This window comes from Zosterops lateralis, assembly GCF_965231275.1.
Source record: "Zosterops lateralis genome assembly, chromosome: 10".
NCBI classification, from domain to species: domain Eukaryota; kingdom Metazoa; phylum Chordata; class Aves; order Passeriformes; family Zosteropidae; genus Zosterops; species Zosterops lateralis.
The window spans coordinates 10,846,026-10,870,102 of NC_139770.1; the positions used below are offsets into that span (position 1 = coordinate 10,846,026).

Genomic DNA, 24,077 nt, shown 5'->3' on the forward strand with positions numbered 1-24,077 from the left:
TTCTCCCTTTGCTAAGATTTCTTTTTCAGCATCATTTAAGATGTTGAGAAATATAGGGATTTGTATATAACATAACATAATATAACATAACATATAGATCTGCCCCTTGAAAGCTAATCACAGGCCATTTCAACTGGATTTGCCTAAAATATGAACAGATATTAGGAGAGAAAAAGTACTGCTCCTATTTTGAATGGAACTGAAAAATCAAGGAACCTCAACAGTGCTTGAGGGAGAAATAGCAGAATATTGTAAATATTATGCTAGAAGGATGAGATGCTGCACCCACCCAGGTTTGACAGCAGTCCAAAGGCATGGAAATGAGTCAGGAGTCTGGATTCTTTAATTTCTAATGTTGCAAGCTCTTAAATCAGAGAATCAGCAGCCTGATTTTGTTTGTATTACAGTTACCCAGCAGTTTGAAAAGGAGACATCAGACTCTTCATAAAATAGTCTAGATTTATACTGATTGCTTTCAGCTTTGTGTGAATAGCTGTCCTGGAATTTGGAATGCTACTAACTTGAAATGGTTGAGAATTCTTAGTTTTGAGTTATGTTATTGAATGTATTTCTTGGTTCTGAATCGATTATTTAACAGGGGAAAGGAGAAGGCATGAGAAATCCATTGAATCATTTGAAGGAAAGATTGGCCCCACTCCACTGAAACCCTTGGTCTACAGATGTCCCCTAGGAGACCTTTAGTGAACATCAAAGAATGGCAGTAGAATTTTCATTGTGCTCTGTCAGGTAAGGGAAATGAGGGATCAGGACATCAGCTGGAAACTTAAAGGATGATGTAGGGAACACAGAATAATATTTGTAATGGTTTGCAAGTAGTTGGGGGGTTTTAAAATATTTTGTCTTGAACTCTAATATAGCCTGCAAAGGTTGCTAAATAACTAAATAATATAACTAAATAAACTAAATTAATAACTAAATTTTGTGTGTTCCTCTAGACTAAAAATATAAATGTGTTCTTATAGAAAAACTAAAGGAATTTCCATATCTCTGAGTTTTGTGAGCAGCTTACCTCCTCCTATTTGTACTGAAGTCTTTCAGGACTGGAAAGATTAGTTTCCTTTTTTGTCTGGGCAAATGCAAACTAGTACTAGATTGTGTAGGCAGCTGTGGACTGATATGAATGAATCATCAAAACTCATCAATATCTGCAGATATTTTCTTGACAGCAGTAGAAAACGGCAGGGCTGGAGCAGCAGGGTGCTGGAAGAAGTTTTTTTGCTAGCACATATAGGAAAGGAAGTGCAATTCCCCTTGAGTCTAGAGGTAGGAAGAGTCCCCTGCATGGAGATGTGTGGCAGCTTCTTCTTTCCATCCCAGCAGAGAAATGCTGAAATAGTGTCTTTCACTTTGATGATAAAGCCAGACTAGTTTTGAAATGAGTGTCAGCTGTCTTTTGTAAATAAGATTGCAGCAGATGTTTTCATTGCTCCCCAGTCCCAATCAGAAATATGAATTCTTCTTAAAACACTGAGGAAAATATTATGAAAAAGCAGTGCAGGCTTTGTGTGCCAGTGTGAAATGGGTGTAGAGATACCATGGCTAAAAGCAGTGGTGTAAGACTTGCCTTTAATGGGCACCTTATCTGGAGAAATTATATAAACTTCTGGGCTTATCTTGCAGTTCTGTGCACAAATAGGTGTGTGTGCTCTGTCTGAACATAGCAGAGACCAGCCTGGGTCACAGAAATAGAGCAGATCTGGGACCCCATATTGGGTTTTAGGAACATGGAGCTCCATTCTTTGTTTTATTATAAAGTTTTTCCATGTCTTTCTGCCAGTTCTGCCAATTTATTCTGCAGGTATTTAAGCATAGTATTATAGGCTAAACTATTTGTGCATCTAAAAATATACAAGGAGATGTGCTCACCCACTCCTGCAGAGAAGCAGTGAAAGGATTCCTGAGTGCAGGTATGTCACCACTCTGGTTTTGAGACTGGAATCTCTGCCACAGAAAATGTTCTCCTGGAAACAGCAAACAAAGAGTGGGTTTTGCTCTCTTGCTGCAGCATATCCCCAGGTTCTGGTGAAAGGAACTTCATTTCATGTGGACAGTTATATCTCCTTAAACATTTACAAACACATGCACATGTTCTCTCTGGGTTTTTTTGTGGGTTTTTTGCACAAATCCCCTTCAGGTGTGAAACCTCCATATCCCCCACCTCTGGTTTGCTGTGTACCCTCAGGAGGAGCAATACGGGTGCACAGATAATTACTTCTTTCACAATGTAGTTGTCTAGCTCCAATTCACTTTCCTTTTCCCTTGCACTGAATTGCTTGCTAATGCCAATACAACCTCTTCTTCCCTCCCTCTCCGTCCTCAATGTAAATTGACTTGCTGCAACCTGCTACTCTCCAGAAATTACAAAGCCTAGGAAGATAATTTGTTGCTGGTGCTGATAGCATCTGTTTATTCTAATGCACCAGTCGGGCTGTTCTCGCCTGCACACGGGGAGAAAATGACCTTCAGTGGAATCACAAACTTAATTCAGCATCTCCCTCAGCAGCTGACTGCTGGGAATCTGAAGTCCCTGTTTTCAGGGAGGCAGCAGACAAACCAGTGCAGAGTGGGGCTGCCACCAGGGAGGCCAGAAGGCAACCTAGGACTTTTTCGAGACTAAGAAAATATTGGAATACTCACAGTAGATTTGTGGCCCAAAAAAATGCTGTGCATCAGATCTTTTTAGGATGCTTGGATTCCTTGTTTTCATAAGCATGAAAACTATTTCTGCTACTTTGCACACCAATGCACAATTAGACTTCAATGCTGGTGCCTCAAGGAAGGTCTGATTAGGACATTCTTACTTGGAAAATCAGATAAATAAAGAAGATAATAGAGTTGAAATAATCCATAGGCGTTCAATTGGCTGACTGGTTGTGGTGAAATTGATAATAGTGGCACAAAAAGAACCTTCTTTGTATCTTATGAATAAACAGAAGACGAATGTTTTCTCTGGATAATGGAATAATTTTCACTTCATTGATACTTGGGAGTATATTAATCAGGTTTTAAAGTTACATATGCAAATCTCACTGGGTTTTTCTAACTCCAAATCCTAAAGGTAGAAAGCCAAAGAGCTCCCTAGGTCTTTATTTTGATTTCTGATAAGAAACACTGGGGAAGTTCCAGAGGCTAAAGAAATCTAAATTTAGATCAATATTTTAAATAGATTGCTATGATCATTAATAATTAACATTAATATTAATTCAAGGATATTCAAGGATATGCAAGGAATACATAAAGAATAACATACTAAAGCAATATATCACATGAAGAGACGTCTAGTACTGTTCTTTGGAAATTAATTATGGTCAGCTTCAGCTGGATTAAAAAAAAAAAGAAATCTGTCTGGTAGATTATTACAATTATGTTGATAGAAGAACTTCCTGTATATGCCCTAAACTTGCTCCCATACATATTCTTTCATAAACTCAAATGGTACAGTACCAAATAAGAAAAAGCAGATGGATTCCAACTGTTTCAGTTACAAATTTCAAAGTGGGATTTGTAAAGAGATTTAATGTATAAATACATCAAATAGCTGTGTTCTTAGTGAGATCCATTCTTTGCACTGAGCTTAATGGTATGGCAGTGACTGTAAGAAGGGGTGAACTCCACTTGGCTGCTGTTAGCTTAGACAGAAGGACCAGTTTAGCCTGGTCCTTTGGTAGAATGGAAATAGCACATAATTTCTCTTTTCAGCATCCTACAGGTAAAGGAAATTAAAAATCTGAGATCTATATACCAGATGGAATAGACTGGGCTGAGAAAGAGCAATCTGGCAAATTGTTGAGGGCCTGAGTGCATAACTGGCTGAGTGTCATCTCTCACTCCAGTGCCACGGCCAAAGGGTCTAAAGCAATCCTTGGAACCTTTCTAGTGCCTGCTTGATATTCCCTGTCTCTGTATTCAGGGATTGCTTTACTGCTGTGTTTGGCATTGGTGCAGCTGCTTTGGGAACATTCCATCCAGCTGTGGTACCCACAATTAAAGAAGGATGTTGAAAACCTGGCAATCTTTCAGAGGGGAGCCACAAGAACGACTGGAGGATTGGCAAACATGCCTTTCAGTGCAGTCCATCCCCTCAGCTTACCAAACAACAAGTCAAGAGAGGTCTGGTTTTCAAGTATGCTATATAAGGAAGAGAAATTCAGAAACAGAAGCTCCTTTGGGCAATAATGTAATAAGAATTAGTAGTTAGAAGTTGGACGAGTTCATATTGCATGGAAGTCTTCAACATTTAACAGCGGAAACCATTCTTGGAGCAAAAGCCAGGGATATGATTTATTCCATCATTTGCAGCAGAGATTGGATGCTTTTCCCATCAGCTACACTCAGGTTCATGCAGGATATTCATTCAGAGCAGCCTTGTTGCTGGAATTCTTTCAGAAGTCAAACCTAGCTGACCATGGCTGCTCTCTGGCTCTGTTAATTTACAGATCAGAGTTCTCACTCCAAACTGTTTGTGATCTAGAGACACAAAATCCTTCAGCATACTAATTCTGCTGTCTAATGCTAAACCCCATTCTTCAGTTTCACTGTAGGATTGGGTAGAAAAAGCAAGAATTTGTGGAAGAATTTGTATGTGAGATTTTGTTTCACCATGTGAAAAGCTTAGGGACTAATGTTAATTTTAAGACTATTTTTCTGTGTTTACAATTCCCGTATCAGCACACAGCCTTTGGCAGGGGACAGGGCAGGAGGTCTTGAATGAGCAGTAAGAGTCAGGCTCCTTTCCTCCAAGGCTTGAAGTCATGGTCTGGCAGAAGGATCCACCAACATTTGTGAAATGGACACAGACGAGCAGGGAAGAGAAGAACCATCTCTCTGGTGCCTGATGTTCACTATAACAGAGCCTGACCTTGCAATTTTTAACTGCCAGTCAGTCTCTGTGGTGCCCTGTGGCCTTGGCAGTTACCCTGCCTTCCTCTCTGAGGAGAGAATTCCTCTAGGGCAGCAAAAAAAAGCACATTGGCTACGGCACAGTGAGAAATTCTGCCATTCTGTTGCCCACACTGTGCATGCCCTGTGAGAAAGCAGTCTGCCTGAAGACTTTCCCAGCCCTTAAAAACAGAAAAGGGCATGGCACATCTCAGTGTTCATTGAATTGGGATTGAATTCTAATATTCTTTGATCAAACCTCAAAATGGAGGATGTCTGAGCCTTGAATTTAGGTTATTGACATTTTAGAAATACTACTTTCTGGTCTGCTTCTCTAGGACCACTCAAAACTCTTCAAATAAAACCAGATCTGTGGTTTTCTCCACTTCCCTACTGGGCTGCTTTGATTTCTGAGTTTAACAAATAGAGGCCATTTTGCTTCCTCCTACAGAAAAGTACTGTGACCAGGACGATGTGAGGCAAGGAAATTTTGCTGAAGCCTTGATCTGAAATGTTTTATTTCAAGGAACGTTTTTTTGCTTACTTTCATGTCTATATATAGCTTTCTCCAGGAGTGCTTTTGTAAGACCCAGACTCTGGCATGATTGAAGTTGATTCTGTACTCCTAGTTTTCCCCATTTTTATTGGAGAAACTTCCTTTTTTTTATCCCTACCCAGACTGTGGAAGAGATCCCAGCACAAGGACACACAGGTGGTTATGGTCCTGCACCAGGCAATCCCTGCTGACACCTACACAGGGCCCTTGGCTTTCTCTGGGCATCAGAACAGGGGTGTTTATTCAATTGCTTGTCTAAAGCTGGACTTTTGAAATTCCATCCCCCAGGAACTCTAAGGGATACTTCTTGTTCATTTTTTCTCTATAAAGCTCTTTATCAATGGGGTAGATAGAGATGTAATTTCCTGTTTCATCTGAATGTTTTTGGTATCATGACTGTAAAGTGATATAAATATTTTAGTTATCAGCAGTTGATAGGCATTCAAGATAGGCTGTGGGATGATTACATTTGATACCTTTGTGGAGCAATGGTAGAAATATCATAATAATATATTTTTAAATATATTCTGTTTTATAAAGGAGTGGCTTTGGTTTGGATTAGTTGGAAACTTCTGGAACAACCTAAAAATAAATCTAGAAAAAAATTTTTCCTTTTAAAATATACTGTCAATATCAGGTCTCTTTAATCAAGAAAAGGTTGCTGTTGAAATTAACTTTGTGAAGATCCAGTCAAAGCAAAAATAACACTGAAATACCTTGTGTTGATTCGAGACAAAAATTCTTTCTGGAGCTGTTCTGGAAGGACATTTCACTTGGAACAAGAAAATCGGGTGAGGAAGAATAAAAAAATAGTTTTTTGGATGTTGCAAGTTTTGCTTTTTTGTACAATAAATATATTGTATAATTAGACAGATGAAAGCCCTGTTTGTATAAGGGTCAGAATAAAGGGAGAAGTTAACTTGTGATTTCCAGTTTTTCAAAAATCAATGCCTTTCATATTTATATTTCTTTAAGTTTTCAGGAAAACAGAGTAATGACTGTGTGTGTTCTCGGGGATAATGTGTCTATCAGGAACCCTATATTCTCCCTTAGAAGATGCCTTGTGTGGTTTTTTCACCCAAAAAACTCTAATTGTGTGTCAGCCTTCCAGCTCCATGCTGTTCCATTTGTGTGCAGAGAGAAAGGGTGAATCACTGTCCCAATTAAGGTCAGTATATGATACCTTTGATATTCTTCCAGCTATTCTTGGGTGGTGAATAAAGAGTTAAAAATAGGACATAGACTGTCCTCTTCTGTGGTCTTTACTGCTAGCCCAGCGTGTTTATAGAGCCTTTCTCAGTGATAGTGTGTTGTGATTAACATTCACATTTCCATCCAGATTTTTCTCTAAAAGCCCAAGTTGAATGCAGACCACAAGATCAATTGACTTGTGTTTGCCAGTACATCATTGGCAAGTCAGGCCATCAGTCACACTGGAACTTTTTTCAGCCTAACTCTGAGTTGATTGATCTTTATATTTTTAGTGCCCCTTGATAGGTTTATTTTTGTTTAAAGCGCACCAGTAGAAATGTCTGAAATCAGATCCATTTCTGAGACTTCAGCTAGAACAGTAGTTGAAAGTCAGGGTCAGGAACTTGAAAAGGAGGGGAGAGAGGAAAGGATGTGGGTTCTACATCAGTGCAGCATTTTCTCCCAAAAACATGTATGAGCTTCATTGCAGGCCCCAAGGGAAAGAATTTTCTGCTTGGCCTACAGAAGGGAGTGTTGGTGTGTTGGGAGAGGCAGGGTGAGAAAGCAGCTCTGTTGCTCTTAGAAAAGCTTCACTGGCAAACAAGCACAATAATTTCGCAAAAGAAAAAAAGTCTTCCCCAAGAAGGAGAACTTTGCTGACAAGGTGTTAAGAGATGAAAGATCTGCTTTTATTTCATTCTGTTCTCTAAAGGGATTTAGAATTTTGCTGTGTAGCTCTTTCATACCAAACTAACTTTCAAAGTAAATCCAGTTCCTCTGCCAACACACTTTTTAAAGGTGCAACACAGCTCTATTGTCAGAACTTCATCTTGTTTGAAATTTGTTGGGTTTTTTTCTGGCCTAAAGTGAGAGTGAGTGCTTTGGGTTCTGTAAAAATAGTGGTAACATGGTTGAATCCTGTAAAAGTCAACCACAGGCAGATGTTTCTAACATCAGGTTGTGTGTGATTTCCTCCAGGATCAGAATAGAGATCCCACAAAGGTTCCTTAATGCTGCTTGGAGGCTGATCTCTGCCCTCATCCCTCTGTTCCAGAGCCACAGTCAGTGGGCAGTGCTGGGGACCACTTACTCTCCCTTCTGGTGCTCCAACTGGATCACTGATGCCAGGTTTTTAGGTATGTTATGGCAACGATAAACAGCAGTTTTAAGATTGCTGGATTGCTTTGGATTCAGCTTGTTGGTTTGGCCTTTCAGTAGGTCTGGAATGGGAACAGAAAATGGGTTTGACCTGTTCAGAGTCTGTCCTGCAGTACGAGTATCTCTTTCACAGAGTGGATGAAAAGAGTGAAGAAAAGGGTGTTTCATGTGTTCAGCTTGTATCAGCATTTAAGCACTTGTAGCTGTTCCCCCATCAAGGCACGCTAAGCAGGGACACCTCACAAGGCGATGTAAGGGCTGTATTTTATGACCTGAATGCAAAACCTGTATTAGTTTCAACCTGCTCCTGGTAACATATGTCTAATGCTAAATTATCTCTTTCATGTGGTTTTTGTATTACACGCTAACCTCAGATTGCTTTCATGTGTTCAACTTTCACGAGTTCAAGAGTTTTGCAGGAAGAGCAGTGAAACGTGTTTTTGTCAATCTCTTTAGTTTTTGGGCCAAGCTGGGTTTCCAATGGGCAATTGGAACAGCACTGACTGCCTGGAGGAGCAGGAGTCAGCAGCCTGTGTGGTGCAGGCACGTGTGAGTGCATGTGCATGGAAGTGGCTACAGAGGATCCCATTAGGGAAGAACTGTAACAGTGCAGAATAAAGGCTAGAACAATCCAGTGACAAGCAGACTGGGATAGATTGGGAAGTAACCCTACAGAGTCCTTATTTTCTTAAGCATATGAGTTTCTCGAGATGTAGACATGAGTGTATAATTGCTAGACCTCTCTATGGTTCATGCCAAGCAATGCTGTGCCACAGTAGGGGCCTGGACTGACAGCTTTAGGGCTGCTGGGCTCATTTCTTGCTGGCCTGTCTAAGCCTGAATCTGATTTTTAAACTAGAACTAGTTTCAGATGCCTTGGGAAATATTTAGGATGAGTGCCTTCCACAGCTGGTTATTGAGACAGAGTTGGTACCAGCATGGCAATAGTCACAGGGACTTTGTGCTTGCAATGGTGTCATGTGGATTTCCTGCCTCTAAAGCCAAGTACCCACAGCTGTTAACTCTACCCAGGCCCATAGTGGCCTTCCAGAGACTGGCCATGGAAAGGCTGAAGTGAGCAGTCCCTGAGGGTTGTGTCAATGCCCATGGGGAGGCAGGAGCAGAGAGGCTGTGCCGTGGCAGGGCAGTGCAGGGGTTACAGCCAAGCTCAGGGAAGGAGCAGAGGCAGCCAGCGTGCCAGGGATGCTTCTCCCAGACTGCCCCTGGCCAAGGGCTGTCACTGTGATAGATGCCATAGCATGGGCTGGCAGACTGCATCCTCCTTAGGGGCTGTCTCCTTTCTTCTCCACAAAAAAGCCCCAAACATCCCCACTTGCAGCACCTGCTTTGCTCCTCCATGCCACAGGTCCTCCCTAGAGGAAGAGGGACAGCTTCTTCTGTGTCTTCCTGAGTGGGATGATCTCAGCATGAGTCACTGACAGCAGGATGTGGGCCCTGTTTCTTTGGAAGCAGCACCCAACTAGCAGCTGCACAGCTCAGCACGTCCCTGACACAGCTTCTGGAACAGGGCAGGGCACCTTCCAAACCAAAGCATTCAAGGGCAAGGCTTGAGCATGCTCTAATTTTGTGAATGGCTCTCACCCGGGAGCAGGATGTAATGACCAGAATAGGGTGGGGATACTGCAGATCAATTTCTCTCATTCTTGGTGTCCAGTTAGTATCCTCAAAGCTTTCACTTTTGAGCCTACAGGGAAAACCACAGGAGCAGTGAGCTCTCTATTACAGATATTGGCTGTAACACAAAAGAAGATATTGGTTCATTGATCACTTCATGGTCTTGGGTCATGTCTCATTAGGGGTTTCTCAATGGCAGAGGATTATCCTAAAATGTTCGAGTCCCAGCCTTCCTGCTGTGGGAATCTGCCTTGCTCCTGCTTGAGTCTTCTTCTTTGTTCCTAATTTTAAATGTATCTCAGGAGATTATCAAATACCTCCTAGACCAACAACTTCCTTTCTCCACAGAGAAGTCTACCCTCCCCTGCAGTCATTGGAAAACACTACCCCAAAGCCATTTGCTTGGGCTGAGTGACATGCTGGGCAGTTAATGAACCAGCACAGCTGTGTCCAAGCATCCCAGCAATGAACACAGGCTAAAATAGAAGCCACAAGCGGGAAACATGCAAACCCTTCCTGTGCCAGAGACAAAATCCAGGGAATGCTGGGCTGGATTGCTGGCTTTTCACGCCTCTCACTAAATAAATCCCAGTCTGCAGTCCACCCATCCACTCTGTCCGAGTTGGTGGCTCCTTAGAAGCTTTATGGAGGCATTTCCATTGGGGCATCTTCCAGTAACAGCAGAACCCCTCATGCAAGACCTTTAAGGCAGAAACACACAATTAGGCTATTTTTTGGAAAGCTTGGTTTGCTACAGGCAAACGACCTATCACAGAGTTTAAATCACCAGCTTGCCCAGTTTTTAACCTCATGAAGATTTTGTTACAGTCAATCCTTTCCTGACGGTCCCTGCACCCTGTTCCAAGTAACTTCAATGATACATTTTAAGTCTATTTAAAAGAAGGGTGGAGTACTCATCCCTCTTATTCCAGCAAAGAAAATAATCCAGGCCAGTCAAAAGGTTTCAACTAATATTGGATGATACTTGATACATGAAGATATTTGGGTTGTTTAATGATCCAAACGTGGTGAGTGGAAGAAAGTTGTTTAGCTTTTAATCAACATTTTTGCAGTGCTGGATGCAGATGTGCAAGCAGTAGTTACTATGTAGCCAGTACTCATAATTTCATTCTGAATTTTGCATTGTGCTGCTATTAAAACAAACAAATAAACAAACAAACAAACTATTAATATCTAAGAAGTTGAGTTCTCATAAAAAACCTATCCAAAGAACCCCCCCAGCCAATCCATAATGTGTTTCTAGACCTTACACTTATGTAGAATATGACCCATGTACACCCCAAAGTAAAATAAAAATACCTCATCAAATCTTACAGTTTCTGAGTCAAGTCCTGTACATGCATATTTGACTTTGCATTTAATTTTTTGTGGTGTGGGCATTTCTGCAGTTATAAGTCATGGGCTGCCCTGAAGCAGTGATTTGATCTCCCTTGCCTGAGCTTGCCCCACGAAAGCTTATCAGTAATAAATATTATCCCAAGTGACTGTGGTGTAAGTAATGGCATTCCTTGCCCAAAGATCACCCCTCAAAAATCACTCTCTGTTCATGTTTGGAAAGAGCTGTTGGGGAGAAAGGTGCAAATGAGTCTTGCCTCTCCTCGTAATGTCAGATACAGATCACCTGGACAGCAAGGGCAAGAGGACCCAAGCAATGTCTATTCCTGATGTCTACCCCTGTCTTTGTGGTGAAGCCCATGTCTGAGGCTGTGCTCAAACCACCCTCTCCTCTCTTTTCTATAAGGAAGTGCATGGTTCCTTCCTCTCTCTTGGCATGGTAGCCCAGGCCAGCTGTGCACAGATGTGCACCTTCCCAGCAGCAGCAAGGCTGCAAGGCCAAGCTCACTCTAAGTGATGCCTTGGGCCTGAGCTTGGCCAGCAGCCACCAACAGGGAGAGATGTGAAGGACATCAGAACCTGCATTTAAGGCATAGCTTGAATCCCTGCTTTCACCAGCACTATCGCTCCAGCATTGTCCTGGAGAGGCTTCCATGCAGTACTGTGGGATAAGCCCAGGCACTCCCTCCTTCACTGCCCACGGGAGGTGAGTGTCACTGGTGATCCTATGAGGAAAGAATGAGTCTTCTTTTTTAGTACTCCTCCTTTCTTCCTTCTTTTGTTTGCAAATACAAGTGGTAGAGGGGTGGGAGGATTTGGAAATGCACTGCTTCATCTGTATTTTTAATTAAGCGCTTTGCATTTTAGGCTTTGCTGTAAAATATGATAGATTTCTTCAATAATAATTACACTGGGGAAAACCAGCTTCATCTGAGTTGCATAAGACTTGCTTTATACAGGCATGTGGTTTTATAAGAGCTTAAATGTGATTATCAGGAAAGACCACAAGCTTTTGTTTAATGATAAGAAGGGTCAAAAAAAATTAAAGGAAACACAAGGCATAAACCCCTCTCTGAAGGCTGTTTTGTTCCACAAGAGTACACCAGTGATTCTCCCTGGAACCAGCATGTGGTTCCCTTATCTTGTGGTGGGGAGATAGACAGTCCCTGGGGAAAGCAGTAAACTGCCTGAGTCTTTGAGTCAAGGAATGGAAAACAGAGAGTGTGATTCTCAGCGTCTCTGTCCCTAATCCATCCTTAAATGTTCCCATAGTTCTGTGCAGTTTGAATTCCCTGCATTACGTGATGGATTTACAGTTTAACATTTCAGATATAATTACCTCTTATCGAAAACAAAGGAGACACGTGCCAGTCTGAAAGAGTAAAGACATAGCCCCAAGGAAAGGGATTAGTTCATCTTGTCTTTTCTCCTCACACATGCACATGCAGATATTTATTCACAAGTCCCTCTATACTTACTTGTCAGTGCATTCCCTGTTCCTTGGCTTCCAGGGCTGCTCTTTCTCCATGCACCTGGGAAATGGTCAAAAAGTCCTTTGATTGATTAAGTTCATGGTCATCATGATAGGCTCAGGTACCAACAGAGGTCCAGCTATTTGAACTTTGATATATGTGGCAAGACTGTTTAAGAGTGCTTCCCAAGCTTTGGACAACTGGAAACCTACTGGGCACCAGGCAAGAGCACCAGGGTGTGCATTGAAATCCCTGTACCTGGTTCATAGAGTGTAAAGTTCTTCACATGAATTCTGGCTGTGTGAGGCACTAAATCTCATTTGTTAGATCTTCTCTTTAGAGTCCTTTTTGCATTTAGTATAGGCAATGTGTCTGCAGGATCTTCTATACCTTCCTTATTCTCTCACTGGGAATATCTTGAGTTACTCTTGGGACCTGGCTGTTGAAGGAATTGATTGCAAATGGAAGCAGGGCAGGACTTCAAATTTTGTTTGCATTTAGACATTTTTATGAAAAATATTCACTTGCCACTATCCAGTCAAACCATTTGAGTCCACTCCTAAACATAAACATGATGACTAATGCCCTTTGGTAAGGGTGGACCTCACTAAAATTGGACCATAACTGGTGAAAATGAATTAAGGAAAAAAAAAAAAAAAAGTAAATGATACCTTTAAAGGTAAGCAGGGCTGGTATAACTATGAGATACTGAGACAAGGGGCAGTGAGGTGTGTATGTGTGTATGTAGACACATAGTCAGCTTTGGAGAATGACACTGAAGAATTATATCCATTACAGCAGGGTGGTGCCATTTTTCATATCAGCTTCATTCATCTCTCTGTGTCCTGTGCCAGGAATAAAAGGTTGTGATGATCAGTGACACAGAAACAGCTACCTGATGGTCCTGTTGTGTACACACCAGGGCTGTTGCTCTGGAGACCATGTGGCAGCAAGGGCAGTGTTCCTGTTTTCATCCAGATGCTGGGAGTTGCTTGGAGAAGCCTGTCCATCAGGGAGGGTAATTGAGGCCTTCATCAGCACTGACCCTCCTTGCTGTGTGGCTTCTTGCTGCCCCTGCAGAACTCCTAGAGGGGAACAACACAGTTACCAAAATACCCCAGGAGCAGAGGAAAGCTGGGCTTTGGGTACTGTTTTTTTCCTTGCAGCAACGTGTGGCTGTTCAAGTCATCAAGGAGTGAGGCCACTAAATCCTCATGGGAGTCTAAGCCTCTTCTGCCTGTTTGCAGCCCTCTTCCCTGCTTACCAAGGTGGTACCAGAGGGCTGCCTTGCCACAGCTTGTGGTACTCCAATGGGGATTAATCCCACTGAGTGTGGACACAGCAACATCTAGACCTGAGCTGTCTAGACACCCCTTCTAACAAGAAAAAAGCAAGCGGTGTGGCTAGGGGCTGAGTCATTTTAACCTGACAGCCCAAACAAGCCTGGCTAATCTGCCCTAAAAAGATGCCTGTTCTTTTCCAGCAGCTGCAACACGAGCCCAGAGTGCTCAGGTTGGCTGGAGATCCTGGCAAGCTGAATCCTTCTCCCTGTTTTTGTGTTGGCTGCGGCCATGTAAAGCATCAACAGATGAGAAAGCTGGTTTTGTCCTGTACTGGTCTCTGTGTCTTCCAGGTCCTCTGCTGTTTCTGGGGTTGGGAAAGGGACATCCAGCTATCAAATCAGTCCCCATCTTGAATTTTTATATATCCCTCTTCATCTTATAATGATCTGTACACCTGGAGGTGTGCCTCAGTGTGGTCAGTGCAACCAGCTGGGCACAGTGCTGAGCAAAGGTTATATCTCCTTTCTCTAGGAAGTCAGACTCTACTGAGAGCTACCATGAGTTACACATAAAGTCCCCAAATATCTTGGTGTCTCCTTTGCCCAAGCATGAGATCATTACCTGTTGTGTGGGGGTAAGTTGGGTTCCTTAGTGAAAAAAAAGCCCACAGGACCAGGCTTCAAAAAAGAGGAGAGATTCTAAGTGATTTTTAGGTGTGTGGCTGGGGGTCTGCTAGCTGTCCTCCAGTCCTGGGCTGCTTCCAGATCCTGGTGATAAGCATGGCATTCAGCAGGAGCTCTAGCAGCCAGTCCATCAGAGCAGCAGTGTATAAATCAGGAGATGGATGCAAGGAGTCATCAAGGATGAGAAGCTGGCTTTAGGAGTATGTTTGCACCCATCTGAAACCTGTCCACTGTCTGAGATGTTAAGCCATTTTCTGAGCTTCACATCATTGTGCTGTGCTCTTTCTTCCCATTGAGTATGCATAAAGAACAAGCCTTTGGGGTAGAACTTTTCTGCCTTTGACACTCCCAACTCATTCTTGCAAGTTTATATTTGTTGTTGCTGTTGTTGAGTAACCAGTAGTAAATAATGTTTTGGTCAAGACTCTTAAAATGGGTCGGTGAACCTCAAAGCGTCTCTGAGTTGTCTGTACCATGAGGGCTATTCCTCCTGATTTAGAATTAGGTAAAGCACTGACATCCTAGGGCATTTTAGAGTGAGACCAAACAACCAAAAATTTGTGCTCTATTGTATTTAGGAGGATGTAGCATTCCCTAACAGAAATCCTGCACGCCTGGATGTAGACAAATGAATAAAGTCCTGAATGGTCTAAAAGAAAATACCTCCTCCATCCCAAAAATGTGGATTAGAAAGGAGATTTTTGCCTTATGCCTCCTGCTTCAGTTTAGAGTTGATTAAGCAACTTCCTTCTACAGAGAAAGTGTTTCTGTAAGTGACAGAAGAAAAATATTGCAGAGCAAAAAAAAGCTCTTGAATTCCAAAAATACTACCTCCTTTCAAAGTAAGATTTATATGCAAGAAGACAATCTCTCTTACAGAGTTTTTCCTGTCACTTGGAGTCCACTTGCTGGAAACAATCTTACAGTTTAAAAATATATTGGAAGAGCAGCTTGGACGCAGAGAAAGGAATGACCTGTAGTCCTAAAAAACAGAGAAGCTTTTCAGTAGCTTGAGGCTTGGAACAAGAAGCTAAAAGTTATGTAACACCAGTAAAATTTGGGGCATTCTCGTTACCTAAAAAAATAACCATTCTTGGCTTCTCACATTAGTATCTCTGCTTAGGGATTATGTTAACTGTTTCATCGGGAAGCTGGATGGAAATCTGCAGCTGTGGTGATGAGTTTTCTTCAATGTGTAAAGAGTTAGGATGAATGAGTGGTTGGGTTATTTGAGGGCTAGTGTTCCTGAGCCCTCCTTGTCTGTGATCCAGACAAGCCTTCCTGTTGAGAAACACTGTCCTACTTCTTCAGTGCAGGACAAATAAAGCAACAGCTCCTGCTCCAGCAGGACAGGGGAAGCAGTAAACTGTTTCCAGTTAATGCTACAAGCATGAAGTGGCTTCTGGAGTTATCAAAGCAGAGGTAACTCACCTCCTTTCTTGCTGTCCTTGGTTTTATTAAGATAGTTTTGGTCCTTGCAAAATTCTAAGGGATGTTGTGTGGGCCTTTTGCATGGAAAAGGTTGGATGCCCAAGTGCACCTCTGAGGGGGAATCAGTGGGTACCACTAGCTCTGTTTAAGGATGCAACTTTATTTTCAGCATAAGTGGAAAATATGTGGAAATGCTTAATAGCTTTTCATAGAACAAAACAATAACCTAAACAAATTGCCCCCATTCAAAAAAAAAAAAAAAAAAAGCAAGCAAGCAAGCAATCAACCAAAAAAAACCTCCCCAAGCAACAACGCAGCAAAAAGCCCCATAAAAATCCCAACCTAACAACAAAACAAATAGAGGCATATGTGTTTCATTTAAAAAAAAACCCAAGCCTAGATTTAAAAAAATAATACATATATATATATATATATATATACACATATATATTTCATCTTTGGAACAGAATAGAGCAAGGCCTTCTTTGTCCTGTGATATGGCTGCCCAGCAGTGCCTGGCAATAGCTTTGCTGCTTTGGTGAGCTGATAAAGTCTCAGCCATGCTCTGAGGAGCACTCTGGTCTGTCCCTTAGCAAGCACTGTCCAGGAAATGGGGAAAAAGGTGCAGAAGATGTTTTGTTACACCTCTGAGACTGATAACTTGTGTCCGTAAGTTGAGCTGCTTTTTGGAACTGTGTCCAGGTTGTCATGGGGCTGCTTAAGAAACCCCAAAATCCCCCAGTACCCTCAGTGGTCCCTCTTTGTTCTTTGACATCCCACAGATGTCCTGCAGAGAGGCAAAACCAGATGGATCTGCCTTCAGTGGCTTTTGGTTTTATTCTTCCTTTTGGTTTTATTCTTTATGGTATTCAAACAGCACAGTCTTTTTGTCTCCTGTCCCTTATACACCCTTATGACCATTTAAAAGGGTCCGCAGACTGTCCATATAAATTCATGTGTGTACATAGCCCCCATCTACTCCACTGATGACTAAATGGGCTGTTACACGTACATTTAATAATTGTATCACATGCCTAGTTTTCTCTGTGTGAAAAGCACAGAGGTACCTATCAGCAGATATAAATGCCTACTAAAAGGCTGTGATGTGGTAGAAGGGCTCTTAGCAGGAGATGTGTGGGAAGTAATCTTTGTTATGGCTGTACCAACCTTAACTAGCCCAACTGTGATGATCCCAAGCTGAAGAAACCTTTGTACCACACAGTATTTTCCAGTTAATTATATATATTTGTGCATCTGGGTGTGTGTGTGCGGACAAGTGAGATCATCCATTCCTGTGAGAGTTTTTTTATCCTATCCAGAATGTTTTTCCTCTCACTAGCTCCTTTCCAGGAGCTCAACAACAATAGGGCCAAGGGCCTTCCCTCTCATTTGGTGTCTGCAGTCCAGTGTCTGCACTGGGGTGTAGGCTCTCCAAGTCAGCTCCAGCTTGAGTCTGCTGCATTTCCAGGCCAGGATAACACGGGATGTTTTCAGTCTAGCTTGGCTGCTGGACGGGTTCTTGCCAGAAGTGGGAACCAGGAAAACAACAGGAAAACAAATACTTTTTTTTCTTTTTTTTTCTTTTTTTTCTTTTTTTTTTTTTTTTTTTTTTTAGTTTGTATGTGTCTGAATATGAGAGAAAACTGACAGAGAAGAACTCTAGATTTTGAGCCATCTGGCATCCCTTAGTAATGTGCAGTCAAGGGTCTTGTTCACCTTTAATTCAAACAGATTTGTTCTAAGGTTGTATTTGAAAAGTTCTATTTTAGTACTTGCTTAGAAGTCTAGGAGTTGGTTTTGGTTGGTTTTTATAAGGTGGGTTGGTCTGTGTGTGTAGGGTTTTTCTTTTTGAAAATGGCAGTATTATTTTCTCCTTCCCGTATTTTCTTGGATCAGAAGGTTCACTGAGATGCCAAACTATGGCTGGCTACAACTTCAGCACATCTTGTAACAAGGCAGGCCATGACATGCCAGAGTGGTGGAGCATGGTATGTACAGTCCAGGAAAGATGTGACAGATTAACACTGCTGATAATGTTCACCACTCCGGATCTTCTACTAAAATCCCCTTCTTCCAGGTAGTTTAACTCTTGAGACTCTGATATAATGAGCACCCGAAGAAAACAGATGCCTACAGACACCCACCATCAGAACAATAGTTCTTAAGTGTAGAGCTGGGCAAGAGTAGAAATATGAGAATATGAGTTACCCTTTCCTAGCAGGAGAAACATAATTTCTGCACAGTTTCTGTGTAATTTCAGGCACTGTGCTGGCTGGGATCTGCATTCTTTCCCTGCTTCCACAAGGAGTTTCAGGAACACTGAGCAGCACCACCACAGCTTGTTTCTCTTCAACATAAGGTATGACAGCCCCAAAATACATCTCTGCCCTTGGTCAGAAAGGGCATTCATAGTCCTCCCACTCTTCCCATTCATCATCTCCCCCTTTTCACACCTAGAAAACACAAAGTGTTTGTGCAATGCCTGCAAAACTTGGGTAGTATAGGCCAGGTCTTCAAAAGGTACTTTAGTTCTGTCTTGGTTTGGGGGATATAAACAGGCATTTAGGGATATAATCTTCTGTTTATAATTTTGCTTTGGGTAAAGTGCCGTGTACCAGTGAGATCCTACAGCCCTGTCCTACAGGCCAGCCCACAAGGGAAGGAGGCAAGCGGATTATGGGGTCATGAGTTCTTAACCAGCAAGAAGATGGTTGTGCAGAGGTGCTATTGCTGAGTATAATACACCCTTCCAAAGGAAGCTGCACTCTTGTCTAATGAAGCCTTTAGCTTGTGAGAGGCAATGAAAGCTGATTGCTGTACTCATCAGGCTCGTGGCTTCCTTTGGAGCCTCTTTCACCCCCCAGATGTTGATAACATCAATCTAGATGGAAGGAGAGACTGTAGAGATGGTCTGAACATCAGGATTACTCACCTACCCTGGAGGACCGATCTTCCTCCTGCTCACATGAGCAGTAGGAGGGCTCTCTTGGTGAAGCTCCATTCCTGTTTTTACAAGAGGAGATATAAGCAGTTTCAAAAATCTGGATAGGAAATACACTTACAGATCTCCCTTCTTCAAAATAACTAGTGAGAAGAGAAGAGAAGAGAAGAGAAGAGAAGAGAAGAGAAGAGAAGAGAAGAGAAGAGAAGAGAAGCACAGTGATCATTACTGTGTTGAAAATAAAAATCTCTAGGATACTCTGAACTTTGGTTAGAAAGACAGTATTTCTCCACCTAGCATTGGACAGGCTCGGGCCAGGCTCTAGGATGAATCCTTCATTTGGGATAGAAGCCCTGTTTTATCAGGAACACACTCCACAAATAAGTTTTACAAATCATAAATTAAACTTGATGAACTTTGCCTGGCACAAACCAAAGATGGAAAAGAAAGGACAGAGTACCAGAAGCAGTCTGAATTCAGACAATTGTGTTTTTCTGGAAATTAAAGGAGAGAAGGAAACACTTGTTAGTTTGTCATTTTTCCCAGCCTTGTCAATAGAGGTGCTGGGATAGGGAAACTAGAGCCCTGTTTGTTATTTGCAAGCATTTATTAATATATATATATATATTTGTTCTTATGAAACATAATCTTCACATTAAGATCCAGCCCTTTCTATTTACCTTCTTAATTATCTGATTGTATCCATTTCTATGGCATTGCCTGCTGCACATAGTCCATCCATTCGTGCATCTGTACTGGAGAGCAAAGTCACTAAAAGATAAGATCAGTTATTGCACAGATTTACTGCGCCTTATCTGTTCTGCTGTGCCCAGCCACACGCATGCCCTCAGCCAGCAGCCTTCAAAAGACAGCCTGTGCCATATTCAGCAAAGACTTAACCACCTTCCCTGGTCCCAGGACAAGAGCTGGAAAAAGGGAAGTTACCTTATGGTAAGTGGTGTGCTCTAAAATTACACCCTCGCTCACCTTGCGGTAACTTGCTCATGCAGTCATGGCCTTAAGGCTTTTCTTTAGTATCCATGCCCACGACATCTAAGCATTTTAATGGTACAGCAAACACTAAACATTAATTTCAAATTATTGAGAGTATTTTCATGACTCAACATCTTTCTAATGACTATGTACCTTGTTTCTTGCAGCTCTTTAATAACAAAGTTCTCCCTGATCCCTTGGCACTCAAGCATTCTGTATAACTGAAAAGAAATGCATAGCTGAAGTGGTTTTTTAGGACACTCAATTTAAAGTAAGCCCAAAGCAGCAAAGGACTCTTTGAACATCTCCAGAGTGGACACTCCCAGAGCTGTCTGTATACAGTTTGAATTAATTATTCTCTTCATGGAAATCGTACAAAATGTCCCTCAGGCTCTTTCTGACTGCCTTGCTGCCCTTTTGTGATAATCCCTTGCTATCCACTGGGGCTTTCTGTGGTCCTAAACTTAACATACAAAGCCATTTTTATCTAGGGGCTAGGGTGTGAATAAATGCAGGGAATGTCTCTCAACATGACTTTATGTTTGTGAGCCTTTCTCCAACTTGATTAGAAATGCTCAAACTTTCTTGCAAGCTGCCTTTAAGCATCCCCCTGTGACATAGCTGCAGTCAGAAGGGTTTCTTCTCCCGTGGGTCTCACAAGTCAGCAAGCAGCCAGGAGCAAAAGGGGGGCTTAAAAGATGGATCCTCTGGCCTCTATTCTTCAGTGCACCACACAAAATGACCTTGGACAAGTCTCCTTGCCACCCTTGGATAGTGCATGCTTGACAGAGCTATGCTGTCTGCCTTTGCTGAGCTCAGCTAAACCCCTTTAGCTGAGGTTTCAAGAGCACCTCAGGGAGATGGGTTCCCAGCCCTCCACTAATTTTAAGTGGGGACACATGTGCCTCTGGGATTCTTGAAAAACCCAGCCCTTAATGTTTTATAAAGGGTGTAAAGGGCCAGAATAAGGATTTTGTTCACATTTGTTGTGATGAGTCCTTTGGACGGAGGAAATTCAGTGAAGCATTGCAAAGATCTTCTGCAACAAAGCCCACAACCTCCCGTCTTTAATGACCACCAGGAGAGAGCACACAGCACAACTGCTTTGAACCCAAATGCCACTTCAGCCAGGCAGCAGACAGCAGCAGGTTACCTGCTTTGCAAGAGCCTCACTGAACTCCTCCTGGCACCTGGGCTGCTTCTGAGAATTTGAAAGGTGTGCAACTCTAGTTGTTTCATCATTTAAACATTGGTTGAGAAACAGCTTCTGCTAGACTTACACAAAAACAACCAACAAAAAAATCCCACAAACAAAACAACCAGAACAAAAACCAAGCACCAAAGCCAATAAACCAATGTAACCAGCTTGGGACCCAGCCATGGCAGAGCTGCTGTTTGGGGTGAGTCAGATATGTGTCCTTGGGCACTGCCAGCTGTGCTCCATCTGTGCTGGAGACCACACTGGCAGGTTTGCTGCCGCAGGTCTTGATACTGCTTTGTACCTGTCTGGTTCAAGGCTTGCACAGGGATCCTACAGAGACCCACCACAAGCTAGACTGGGACAAAGGCTGGCTTAGAGGCAACATCAGCTTGCTTGTGAGAGGGACAAAACACCTCCAAGGAGCAGCAGCTCTACCATTGCATAGGACCCTACGTGAATTCAGTGGGTCCTGCTGTGACAAAGAAATGGTGGTCTCAGATGTTCTGGGCCCATGAGAGCTGTGGCCGGTCAGTTTGGGTCACAGGTAACATGACCAGCATTCTGTCAGGCCATCATCCTTCTTATTTCAATGTAAACACTTCCCACCTGTCCCAAATATGCATGCCATTCTCCAAGACTCTCCAGCATTGCTTGCATTTGCAGAACTCTATTCCCTGCTCCCGCTCCCTGTGGCGCATCTGTTCCCATCACAGCTGTGGCCACCCTGTTCTGGCTGACACCCTGGCCCCCCTTCCCCTCCAAACCACCTCCCCTTCCAAGATCAAAATACTCTGTTTTTATTTATTTACCCTGCAGCTGTCAGTGTTGTGTCTGGGTCACTGCACTGCAACATGGACCGACACAGGACACACGATATGTGGAAAATCCTTAAAACTGCAATCCTGGTAGTAACCAACATACATACTATCAACAAATATATCCGTTGGCCCCTTGCACATTTGAAAACAACAGGTCCAGGTGATGGAACAAATGACGTTGGAGACTGGTACAAGATCCTGGCCCAAACCAGAGCTGCATTTGCCTGTGGTCAGGGAGAGGAGTCAGGGCTGGAGACAGCAGCTATCCCAGGGCTGCCCACCCCGATGGTTTTTGGCACTGCACAGAAATACACAAGGCAGAAATGTGGCTCTGAGATAGCAGAGCTTTGTTTTACCTCTGCCCACGTGCTGCTTTTTGAGATGAAGGGAAATGCTCTCTCAAATGCCTCAAGGTGGAAGATGCTGTTGAGGAACAGGAAGCATCTGGGATAGTGCATGGTGGCAAGGAAAGGCAGAGCCTGGAATGAGTATGGTTTTCTCCTATTTGCTGATTTCAAGCTCATTATCCAGACACTGGCTTTGGAGGTGAAGCCTCAGCCCTGTTCAGCCACAGCACCTTATAAAGATAGGCTGGTACATGGGCTCTCCATTGGCCTCTCATTCCTACATCAGTGCTTAAGAAATTAGATTAACATTCCAGAAAACTCCAGCTTGCAGGGAACCCAACTCCCTGTGGCCCTGCATGCAGAATATTCAGCTGATGGCTTTGGCAGACTGTTGTGTCCTCATGGCCACTGGGAACCAGGGATGGATCAGCTGGCTCAGGGCTATTGTGTGTCAGCAGCAATTGATTTTTTCAGTATGTTAGATACTATTTTATAGCCAACCACTTTGTAACCTCTATCCCACCAAAATGGAAATGCCTTCTAAAAAATAGCTGTAGTCTGCCCGCTGCTCAGCTGAGTTTCAGCTGCCCCATACCCAGGGCTGTGGTTTCCTGAGCACGAGGAGCTGGGTGCAGCTGAAGGCAGCAAACCCTGCAAACCCAGGTGTTCATCCTGCTGGCAGCTGTGATTCAGGCTGAGGTAGGACACATACCACAGCACTGGGGTGTGTGGCTGCACACCAGGTCTTCTTCAGCTGCCAGCCAGTGCCTCAGGCAGTGCTCAGGGCCACAGGGACTGCACTTTCCTCTGTACTTCCTCAGTGTGCAGGAAGAAAAGGGCATCATTCTCCTCATGTAGCATCAGGATGATGTTAAAAAAGGCTGGCATTAAAAAAGCAACTTTCTTCTTCCCTAAGGTTTTAAGCCTGTTTAAAATCAAAACAAGTAAACTAATACCCAGTTGAAGAAGAAGCTGGTATGAGCACTGTAGCCAGGTCACAGGTGCCCTTGGACAATTTCCAATCTTCTAAGCATCGCCTGCCTTTTCACTGGTACCTTCCCGAGTTCTGGAAAGCAATGAGCAGGTACCTCAACAAGAACCTTGCTGGAACCTCTCTCTGACCACCAGGACACACTTTTGGCATCCAGGGTTTTGGGAAAGGGGACAGAGATGAGCAGGTAGGTATGGATAATGGCTCCAAGTAGGTGTCACAGAAGTTGCAGGATGTCTGGAATCTGGATTTGACGTGGGAGTAGGATTGGGAGCCTTATTAAGAGGTGTGTTCAGTGGGGACATTCCAGCTCCAGGCACCAAACTCTCACTGTGATAGTCAACTGTGTTGTCACACTGCTCTCTCTTCAGCCAGAGAGGGATTTATAGGACCCTGAGGGCTGCAGAAGGCACTGGGAGAGCAGAACCTGTGTCACAATTTTACTGCCATGCACTCCTCAAGCTCTGCAGCTAATGCAGCTCATTGAGAATCACAGCCCAAGCCATGTCCTTACTCCTTCTCCACCTTTGCCCTCCCAACCATCAGGATGTGCTTCCTTCTTGCATTGTGAGACACTGAGAAGAGAAACATGCAGATGATGAGAGGTGGGAGAGAGAAGACAACTCTTTTCTGGCAACTTGACATTTTTTCCCACCTGGTGTTGGTTCCTTTCTCAAAAGCATCCTTTGAGAAAACATAACCTCTTTCAAAAGGTATAGGAGGCTGAGATCTACACCACTATTTATTTATTATTGCTCTATAGTGTTTGCAAGTGATGAAAACAGCTACTGACAGCCTAGCAGGTTAGGCAGAAATAGATTGCCTGGAACTACAGGTTCACATCCCAGCAGTAAAATTTCCAGTCTTTGAGATGCAGCTAAACTTGTAGCCTGGGGAGCCTGCTGGGTGTTCAGAGATTGATGTTAATGACATGCTATGCAAAAGCATCTCTTCCAGGACAGAATCTTATTCCCCCAGTGCAGCACACTCAGTTCTTGCTGCTTTCCACCCCAGAAGTGGCTGCATGTCTGATTCTGGCCATGTATGCAGCAGTTTGTGAAGCATGCAGAGACTCTCCACCATGCAAGGCATTACAGAAATGCAAGACAGGATCTGAGCTAT

The 24,077-nt window shown here is 43.1% G+C and overlaps 1 long non-coding RNA gene across 2 annotated transcripts in view; it reads left to right on the forward strand.

The window, feature by feature from the left end:
• LOC310913435 overlaps positions 1-24,077 on the forward strand; it is a 61,058-nt gene that overhangs the window by 32,888 nt on the left and 4,093 nt on the right. Inside the window, exon 5 of one of the 2 annotated variants that reach the window (XR_014590820.1) lies at positions 599-894. The exons of the other annotated variant lie outside the window; for it this stretch is intronic. This is a non-coding gene — a long non-coding RNA (uncharacterized lncRNA). Of the gene's footprint in view, positions 1-598; positions 895-24,077 lie in introns of those variants that run through there. 2 annotated transcript variants of the gene reach the window in all.